The following is a 9,265-nucleotide window of genomic DNA, read 5'->3' on the forward strand; positions in this document are numbered from 1 at the left end:
GGGGGTTCGCGAAATGTTACAGCGGGTTCTCGGGGGGGGAGAGGGGGGGGGAAATTCCCTAATGGCGGACAGAGCTGTCCCTAGGGACCCTGGGCAGCATGGGGCCAGCAGCCTGGAGCCCCTAGACTTCCAAGAGCTAAGCAGATCAAAGCAAGCAGTTCTATCACACTGAGATTTAACCTTCAAGACTCCTTATAAGAAATGGAAAGGGAGGTGGATATTTTTTTGCTGTTTTTAAAATTAAATAGGGAGCTAGTATTGTTTTTAAAATTATGATGAAGAACAAGTTTACGCTTTGTTGTAATGTGCGTTGTTTGCCTGGACTGCTCAAGACCTGAATGCTTGTCTAGGAGGAACTCTGAGTTGGCTTCTTAAATACCTTCATGCTGTTTCACATCTGATACTCCTTGAAGAAACATAGGAGCCTTGTCTTATAATAGGCTTATTCAAAGTGATACAAGCTACGAAAGTGAGATCTTGGAAGAGTGTAGTCGTTTTCAATAATGTAATAAAAATACTGTAATGATAAATAATAATTAATAAATAGTGTGTAATAAGCATGTCACAAAAACAATTTTTATATTTCCAAGATCACTGCTTTTATAATTTATAATCAGGTAAAGGAAAAAATCCCTAGAAATATTCATTTTTAAGAGGGGGTTCACGAGACTTGACATTTTAGTGAAAGGGTTCACGGGTTGTTAAAGTTTGGGAACCACTGATCTAGTCTGACCTCCTGCACAGTACAGGTCACAGAACCTTGCCCACCCACTGCTGTGATAGACCCAGAACCTCTGGCTGAGTTACTGAAGTCCTCAAATTATGATTTAAAGACTTTAAGTTAGAGAGAATCCAATCCACCATTGACTTTAGTTCAAACCAGTGAGAGGCTCAGGCCGACAAGGCAGGCAAAAAAAACCCCAGGGTCTCTGCCAATGTGACCTGGAGGAAAATTCCCTCCCAACCCCAAATATGGCAATGAGTTATACCCTGAGCATGCGGGCAAGACCCAGCAGCCAGACACCTGGGAAAGAATTCATTGTATTAACTCAGAGCCCTCCCCATCTAGTGTCCCATCACCAGCCGTTGGAAATATTTGCTACTAGCAGTCACAGATGGGCCACATGCCATGATAGGAAATCTCATCATACCATCCCCTCTACTAACTGAGAACATAATATTTAATAAATTCTTTAGAACCTATTGTAAAAGATCAAGTTATACAAGAAAACACAGAACCAACTGAGCAAAATGCCTAGATGGCAGGAGTCTCAGTACTAAATACAACAGTAAAGTTGAGACGGTCCAGTCATTCTAACCGTCCCTTATAGGCGCTCATTCCTTGCTCAGAAATATTCCTTATTCACTGAAAGCTTTGGTCCCAGCCCTAAAGCAGTTTTTAGGAAGTATGAATAAAATCGGTCCAGCCATTTCTGAACTAAGTGATCATGACAAAATCCAAAACAAATAACTTTTCCAATTTAAAAAAAGTTTTTCTTGCTCACATAGCACAAAAAGGGTTGAAATTTAAAACTTCAGTGTGTGGATAGTCCTCAATGAAGGCTTGTCAACAGGCAAGTTTCATACTGAGTGAGGTTCTCCCGCTTGTGTTATGCAAGGGATCAGCCTAGCCCTAGAACACCATACTGGTTAAGTCTGGCCTTTTAAAAAAACAAACAAACAAACAAAACAAAAACCCACAAATCTATTGCTTTGAGAACAACTGGCTAAGTTCATAGTTATAGCTATTTGGATGCATGTGTTGGTATACGAATGATAGATTAAACAGACTAAAGCCCAAACTGTCCCCATCATGGCTGGAAGGGGCAAAAACGCTGCACATTACCCTTGGTCCCAAGAGGTATGAAAGAGTGGGAGATGTAAGCCCAGTAGCATTGCTCCCTCTTCCCTTGCCCACAGGGGATTGGGATCTATATGCAGAGAGCTGGGCAAGGGTGGGTGCTTCTGCTCCACAGGGTTGGCAGTTGTGCAAAAGCAGAACTGTGCTTGGCACATGCACCAATCTATGCTGGCAAGAATGATACTGTGCTGTTCAAAGTCACAAGAAAAGCAACATGGTGGCACAGACAAGTAAGCAAACATGTATGGTGGGGCAGATATTAATGCTGCCATGGTCTACGTTGGCAGATGCCAATTTTCCAAAGTGCAGCTGAATCATAAAAATTCTGTTATCTTCCACGGGGATTTAAGTGATCAGTTTTTGTGCCAACCCTACACAAATCTGGAAGCATGATCTAGTGACTGGGAAACGGGACCTCTTGAATTCTAACCCTGGCTCTAACACCGACTCTTTCTGTGGCCTTGGATAAGTCATTTTACCTGCCTCGGTCTTCCCATCTACAAAATGCAGCTAATGATACTTAGGTGCCTCAGGGCAATTGTGAGAATTTACTGGTTAATATTGGTACAGCTTTTTGAGGTGGACAAGTGGAGCGTACGAGTGCTCAAAGCTATTAAATGAATCCAAACCCCAGTGTTGCTCCCAGATTGATTTGACATAAACTGACCCACATGCATTTATTCTTTCTCTCCCTTTGCAATTTAGTTTTGTGGGTCCCCCCCCCTTTATTTAACAATATGCAAACAGCTATGTTAATGCAAGATTATAGTAAACAGTTTTAGTACAGAAAAGTCAGAAAACACAAAGGATATGCTTTTCAGAACAACAGAAAACTTGCCCAAATAGAGACTGTTCAAAGCTGTAACAACATAAGTAGTAAATTGAAATACTGCAACTGGGAAATGCAGCCAATTTTACAAACTTAGGGCCAGATTCTCAGATAATGTAAGTCACCTTAGCTCCATTGAGATTGAGAGAAATATGCCACTTTACACCAGCTGCAAATCTGTCTAGCATAACTTATATAAACACACTCCTATTGATGGATATTTTGAACATTTGACAGGTCTATACTTTGGTAGCCTTGCTCTGGGGTGGCCCTGGCCTTATTAACCCAATAAATATCTGATCCAAGTTCTGTCCTAGTATGGTTCTTTGTACAATAACATAATGAACTTCAGAGACTGAGTACAACCTGGAGAGTTAGCCTAATGCTCCAGTGCATAGAACTAGCTGTCCTCATATGCTCATCCTGCAGTGACTACAACTGAAACGTATCACTCTGGTTGATAGGCTGATTGGTAGTTGGGTATAATACTAAAAAGATCTATGTTCTAATCAAATGATATTATTTACATCCTAACCCTAACCCTTCAGAGCTCGATTCCCAGCCTGCAGCTGCCGCTCTCCAGCTGCACAGTTCTGAAGGCAGCGCCGCTTCCTGCAGCTGTGCAGAAGGATAGCAGTACCGCAACTCCCCCCATAACTCTTTTTTGGGTCAGGACCCCTAAAACAACAACACAGTGAAATTTCAGATTTAAGTAGCTGAAATCATGAAATTTATGATTTTTAAAATCCTCTGACCATGAAATTGACCAAAATGGACCATGAATTTGGTAGGGCCCTACCTATTATGACGACTTCCAAGCAGGGCTAAGGAAAAGCAGGACAAACTGTGGTTTATAGCAGTTTATCTGGTCTACATTTGGGGTTTGCACTGGTGCAGGTACCCCAGTAGCTGGAATCTCAGAGTAAAAAAGGCCAAAGACACAGAGAGGTTAAGGCTAGAATTGTCAAATTTGGGTGGCTAAAGTAAGGCACCTAAATTCATATTTAGTCCCTTAAATAAGTGGCCTTATTTTCAAAGATGCTGAGTACCACAAATGCCCTTGACCTTCATAGGAGCTGAAGGTGCTCAGCACTTTTGGGAATCAGGCCACTTATTTAGGTGCCTAACTTTAGCCAACAGAGGTTAAATTATTTTTTTCACCTAACTAAATCAATGGCTGCTAGAGCTCTAGAAACCGGAACTCAGATTCCCAGTCCCCTTCTAGGCACACTCCAATTGTTTTTGTAAATTCACTTTTGTAAAGTTAAAAAGCAGTAGTAGTCAGAACCTACCAGAGACAAAGTCAAAGTGAGGGTAAATGAAATGGCTGCTGCTTCTAAATTTAAACATGGCAATCCAACAATATGAATAATGCATGGGAATTCTTAGTACATTTACCAAACTATGGAGAAAAGAGACTGAATTAAGACTTCTGTCAACAAAGGGAAAAAAAAAATGCAGCACAGTGAAGATGTGGGAAAAGCCATGCACCCTGGCAGATGACCCTGCCTGGAACAGAGTGAATGAGTAATATGACAAGTATATGTACAATTTTAGAATTTTAAAACAATTTTTGCACTGTTAGAAACTGTTACACCTCACAAGTCCTGTATTATAATAGCTACCTACCACAAAATACACAACTATTACTACTACTCATAATTAATAATAGAAAATGTTTAAAACCATTTCTGGCCAAGATTATTTGCTTAACCAGAGATTCAAGTTTCTGAATATATTCTAATTTAGTGAATAGGTTCAGTTATGCTAACATCACTTTTTGAAGAGATTACATAATCAATACCAAATGTATCATATTTCCTAATTGCTGGCCTGAATGAAAAGGAGTGAATTTACAATGTAAGAAGGCTTGCTTACACTGGGAAAATACATCATTGTTAGACGTTGTGTTAACTAAAACGTGTTCACTAACACAATGTTAAATATGTTCGCAGTGTTGTTGTAGCTGTGCTGGTCTCAGGATGTTAGAAAGACAAGGTGGGTGAGGTAACATCTTTTACTGGTCCAACTTCTGTTGGCGAAAGAAACAAGCCTGAGCTACACAGAGCTCTTAGTTAAATATGATTTAGCATGTAGAGTGGATAAGGACATGTTGTGTTAAATGGTTATCGTCTGGTTGTGGTTAATCCTAGGGATTAATACTTTCTAAACAAGACTTGTTCCTGTCTAGACTAGGAACCAAGTAGTGTTTAACATCATGTTAGTTAAAATGTTTTCAATGACATGTTTTCTAATATAACACATTTTCCCAGTATAGACAAACTGGGAGAAGTTAGCACAGAGTATCCTGTCAACATTTTTATAGCCAGCTTCCTGGGTACCAGAATCAAGCAATGTGGCTTCAAACTGGAGGGAAGAGACTTTACTGGAGCAAGCTGTGTGCATAGGACTAATAATTTCTATAAACATTGGTATTTCTTTTCAAACATTTTCCCCAATTTTAATTAACAAATTTGCACTATCAGAAAATTTTAAAAAGTGAACCCTCCATTGCTACTTATTATTTATTTTAAATGCATCAGTCATAGAAGTATTCAGAAATAAAATGATTAATGAGAACTTAAGGGTGTTAATGAAGCAATAAACATGCCCTGGCCTAAATGAGCTATAAAGGTGGAAGGGTTTCTCAGCCCAGGAGATAGTTACTACTGAGTGAACAAGGAACCCCGTGCTTTCTGGTTTCCACCTGCCACCTCTGTGTATGATTTATTGCTAGGAATCCTTACACTCAAACTTCCACCAGATGCTCCCCAAAATACATCAACCCTAGTTTTCTAAATCTTTCTCCTTCTGACTCTTCCTTATCTCTTCTGGAAGGCTTAACCTCCCTACCCCCCATTCTCTCGTAAGAACAGTTATTATGAATATCTAAGTAAGGATGACAGAGTGGGGAAAAGGTCAGACATTAAGACAGTCATCTTTATTGTGGGCATACTCACAGAGAATTCTGACAGCAATGGCCAATCTCTAGGGCCCTACCAAATTCACGGTCCATTTTGGTCAATTTCACAGTCATAGGATTTTAAAAATTGTAAATCTCATGATTTCAGCTATTTAAATCTGAAATTTCCCAGTGTTATTTTAGGGGTTCTAACCCCAAAAAAAGTTATGGGCGGGTGGTCCCAAGATTATTGTTGAGGAGGTTGCAGTACTGCTACCCTTACTTCTGCACTGCTGCTGGCGGTGGCGCTGCCTTCAGGACTGTGCAGCTAGAAAGCGGCGGCTGCAGGCTGGGAGTCCAGGTCTGAAGGCAGAGCCGACAACGACAGCAGTGCAGAAGTAAGGATGGCGTGGTATGATACGGTACTGCCACCCGTACTTCTACACTGCTGCCTGCCGAGCTGGGCCCTCAGTCAGCAACTGCCACTCTCCAGCTGCCCAGCTCTGAAGGCAGGAGCACAGAAGTAAGGGTAGCAGATTTCACGGTTCGTGACGCATTTTTCATGGCCGTGAATTTGGTAGGGCCCTACCTACCTCACAATGGAGACATTTAGATGATCTATGCACAGATTATGTAAATTCATATGCTTTCAGTGGCTGAGGGCCATTTTTAACCAACGTGTGTTTATTTGCATATTGTACGAGTATTGAGAAATGCTGTAACCCTTTACTCATTCCAGATGATCAGAGTACAGTGTAGAACTTCAAAATAAGCATACAGGAATGGCTCAGAAAAGTACATCTTCCCTGGGCTCTGGTGGCCAGATACAACTCCAGTACTATAGAATAGTTCAGAAGGACTGAAGGTGTCATTTTAAGCATCCTCAACACAAAGGAATGTTCGCTAGATGTTCGTGTACATCCACACACACCCAAGTGATTTTTAAAAACTCATTATCTATGTACATTTCAATTATTATTTTTTTCTGTGGTGTGGTAAGCAAGGAGAAATTAACTACTCCTGACATTTACTGATTAAAATCTAATTCTTCCAAGCCTAGTTCTAATGTACTTATTGGTTGATCTGGGTGTCTTTAAACTGGCTTAACTGGTTTAGATTTGGCAATGCACGTTTGCAATAAAAGTGTCTTACCATTGTGGAGAAATATCCCCTCTGCAAGGGCTCCACAAACATTAAATACAAATACCAGCAATCACCACTTGGAAACGATAAGTGTAGCATCTCAGGAAGAATTATAAATGGGAACAGAAAAAGAAGGAAGAAATTTGATCAGTTTTCCAATATTAAAATCACAGACTTCCCTCAAGATTTTAGGATGGGGGGGAAAAGGGAGGCAAAGCCCTCAAGTATTTTCAAAGTGAGCCTCAACTCTGGAAAATCAGAAAAGCTGAAATAAAAATAAAATATAAACCTTAAATTGGTCTTATTAAAGGTGGTATTATTATTAAGGTATTACTAAGTGAAGGATGAGTGGAGGGGGGAGGGATTCAGATTAATACAGAGCTATTGGAAAAAGGTAATAAGTGGGGATAATAATAAAACAACAGGAACATTTATTTACAGGGTGCCCATGCCTGGGGTCTCAGGGCACCTAATAAAACAACAACAAAAACCAGAGAGACAATATAATCCAACACACTGGGCATTAAATTACAGAATGCCTGTTATGAATTTCATATCGTATTAAACATTTTGTTGGTTACAAAAAGGTTTAATAAATTCTACAGAAATTGCTTAAAGTCTTGAAAACCAATCACTAGCCAGTTCCATAATACCTCTAAAGCAGGGCTATGCTGAGATCTCCTAGGACAACGTGCACATATGTTTCTGATGCCTATATTATACTAAACACATTTGCTCTAAGGTAACAGTGCTGCCCCTCGGCCAACAAACTGGTGCTAACCGAGTGAGAAAATGCTCTGAGCACTTAAGGAAAGAAGCCATTAGCGGACTCCTTCTGCAAACAACAGCCTAGATCAGTCAAAGATCATGGTGGGTGAAACAACTGCAAGCTTGATCAGGAAGCCTCTGTTCACTATTTGCAGTTCACGTTTCCATGGTCAGGAAAATGGTTTCGTTTTAGAAACTTGGAAAATTCCTCGGTGTAAACCGAGCACAAACAGATCTGCCCTGGAGAGGGTTCTGATCAAAATAATTATTTCTGACGCAGAAGAATGCTCTACTTGTTCCCTCATTTAACCATTTAAATTCCCTGCTCAACCAGCATATTGGAGGTTTTTCCCTTAAAAGTGTGAAAATGCACATTCTGCTTAAACCATCCTCCTCAGTAACAGACCCAACAGTTGGAGACCATTTTTCATTCACACCGCGAGGTTAACTCTGCCTCCATGGAACAGTCCCGTACGAGGACTTTTGCGCAACCACGGGGACTTTGTATGGCCCCTGCGTTTGTTCCCTGATTTATTTTATATTGAAATGGCAAAAGACAAACGAAAGGGCGCTGGGATTTCGGAATCAACATTACCCCAGCCCCCTCTCCCCGGCCAAGGAAACAATCTTAGGAGAGCTCGCCTGCCAGCTGCTAGCAGTTCCTGGAGCTGTGACTTGCTGGGCTCATGCTCCCTGCTGTGATGCAGGGCGCGAGCTGTCTCCGGCCCAGCACTGAAACGCTGCGGCTCCCCCTGACCGCATGTCAGCGGCTGGTGGGGCAGGCTCGGGAGCGAGGCGCCCCCCCGGAAAACTACGGCTAGAAGTTTCAGCCCAGACTCCGGAGGAGTTTCACTAACAAAGCAACTGCCGGGGGGGGGCTCGCCCGCAGGAGCCTCCCCTCCCCGATCCCAACGCGCCCTTCGCAGCGGCTCCCCCACTGACCCGCCCTGGCTGCCGCTGGCACCGCGAACAAAGCGAACGCCTCGCATCCCTCCACCCCGAGCCGGCCGGGCTCCTGCCGCCCCCTCCCCAGGACCCGGCCTGCTCCCCGGCCCCGCTCCCGCTCCCCGCGGGTCTCTGCAGACCCTTGCCCGGCCCCGAGCCCGAGTCCCGCCGGGAACTTGCCCGAGTCTCGGAGACGGAGCCTCCTCCCAAGACAGCCGGGTCCCGCCTCTCGCCGCCTGGGGGCTCCTCCTGGGAGCCGCGCGGCGCCCTCCGCAGTTGCAGGCAGCCCGCTGGCTCCGGGCAGCCGGGCTCGGGCTCCTGACAATGAGAGGCGGGGACCAGCCCGGGCTGGCGGCCTGACGTCAGGGGAGCCGCGGGGCGGGGGGCGCTGGCTTCCCGGGCGGGCCGCGGTGGCGGGGGCGGAAAGGCCTGTCCGGGAGCTGGGCGAGCGGGCCCGGAGCGCCGCGGGGCTGGCTCTGACCCCTCAGCCGCGATGGGCTGGAGAGGGACAGCCCACAGAGCCCGTGAAGCCCCGGGCCGAGAAGTGGCTCGTCCTGCTACTGGACTTCCCAGCCGAGGGCCCCTGTTTTATGGCTCCCGGGGCTTTGCCGGGGGAAGCCTCGCCCCGTTCTTCGGGGCATTGTCAGCCCTGGGCTGGGAGCGGGGCACAGGATGAGCAACCGAGGGTCAGCCCTTTGTACGGTTGCCAACCCTCCAGAATTGTCCTGGAGTCTCCAGGATTTAAAGATTAATCTTTAATTAAATATTATATCAAGTGATGAAACCTCCAGGAATAGGTCCAACCGAAATTGGCAAC

General features: G+C 44.1%; 1 protein-coding gene across 7 annotated transcripts in view; it reads right to left on the reverse strand.

The window, feature by feature from the left end:
* Nucleotides 1-8,806, reverse strand: part of LUZP1 (leucine zipper protein 1) — a 65,288-nt gene extending 56,482 nt beyond the window's left edge. For 3 of the 7 annotated variants that reach the window (XM_065577214.1, XM_065577213.1, XM_065577215.1), the window contains exon 1: nucleotides 8,629-8,785. The gene's annotated coding sequence lies outside the window, so the exon portion shown is untranslated. Of the gene's footprint in view, nucleotides 1-8,628 lie in introns of all 7 variants that reach the window. The other 4 variants (XM_065577210.1, XM_065577211.1, XM_065577209.1 and 1 more) reach the window with 4 other exon arrangements.
* Nucleotides 8,807-9,265: the final 459 nt, after the last annotated feature.

This window comes from Chrysemys picta, chromosome 23 (genome assembly GCF_011386835.1).
Source record: "Chrysemys picta bellii isolate R12L10 chromosome 23, ASM1138683v2, whole genome shotgun sequence".
NCBI classification, from domain to species: domain Eukaryota; kingdom Metazoa; phylum Chordata; order Testudines; family Emydidae; genus Chrysemys; species Chrysemys picta.